Genomic DNA, 1,183 nt, shown 5'->3' on the forward strand with positions numbered 1-1,183 from the left:
ACTCCCCTCGGACCCCCAGATGATATATCCGAGTTTGGAGAAATTTTAATTTTTGGTCAAAAAAAAAAAAACGTAAGCCGCGCGCCTGTCGTCTTTTTAAAATCGCCTGTTTGGTTTTTGGTCATTTTCTCCAAAACCACCGGCCCGATTTCAACCAAACCTTCTGCGTTGGACTCCCCTCGGACCCCCAGATGATATATCCGAGTTTGGAGAAATTTGAAGAAATTTGAATTTTTGGTCAAAAAAAAAAAAACGTAAGCCGCGCGCCTGTCGTCTTTTTAAAATCGCCTGTTTGGTTTTTGGTCATTTTCTCCAAAACCACCGGCCCGATTTCAACCAAACCTTCTGCGTTGGACTCCCCTCGGACCCCCAGATGATATATCCGAGTTTGGAGAAATTTGAAGAAATTTTAATTTTTGGTCAAAAAAAAAAAACGTAAGCCGCGCGCCTGTCGTCTTTTTAAAATCGCCTGTTTGGTTTTTGGTCATTTTCTCCAAAACCACCGGCCCGATTTCAACCAAACCTTCTGCGTTGGACTCCCCTCGGACCCCCAGATGATATATCCGAGTTTGGAGAAATTTGAAGAAATTTTAATTTTTGGTCAAAAAAAAAAAAACGTAAGCCGCGCGCCTGTCGTCTTTTTAAAATCGCCTGTTTGGTTTTTGGTCATTTTCTCCAAAACCACCGGCCCGATTTCAACCAAACCTTCTGCGTTGGACTCCCCTCGGACCCCCAGATGATATATCCGAGTTTGGAGAAATTTGAATAAATTTAATTTTTGGTCAAAAAAAAAAAAAACGTAAGCCGCGCGCCTGTCGTCTTTTTAAAATCGCCTGTTTGGTTTTTGGTCATTTTCTCCAAAACCACCGGCCCGATTTCAACCAAACCTTCTGCGTTGGACTCCCCTTGGACCCCCAGATGATATATCCGAGTTTGGAGAAATTTTAATTTTTGGTCAAAAAAAAAAAAACGTAAGCCGCGCGCCTGTCGTCTTTTTAAAATCGCCTGTTTGGTTTTTGGTCATTTTCTACAAAACCACCGGCCCGATTTCAACCAAACCTTCTGCGTTGGACTCCCCTCGGACCCCCAGATGATATATCCGAGTTTGGAGAAGAAATTTTAATTTTGGTCAAAAAAAAAAAAACCTAAGCCGCGCGCCTGTCGTCTTTTTAAAATCGCCTGT

Source organism: Trachurus japonicus, chromosome 5, assembly GCF_045865225.1.
Source record: "Trachurus japonicus isolate A0001 chromosome 5, Traja_1.0".
Classification (NCBI taxonomy): Eukaryota; Metazoa; Chordata; class Actinopteri; order Carangiformes; family Carangidae; genus Trachurus; species Trachurus japonicus.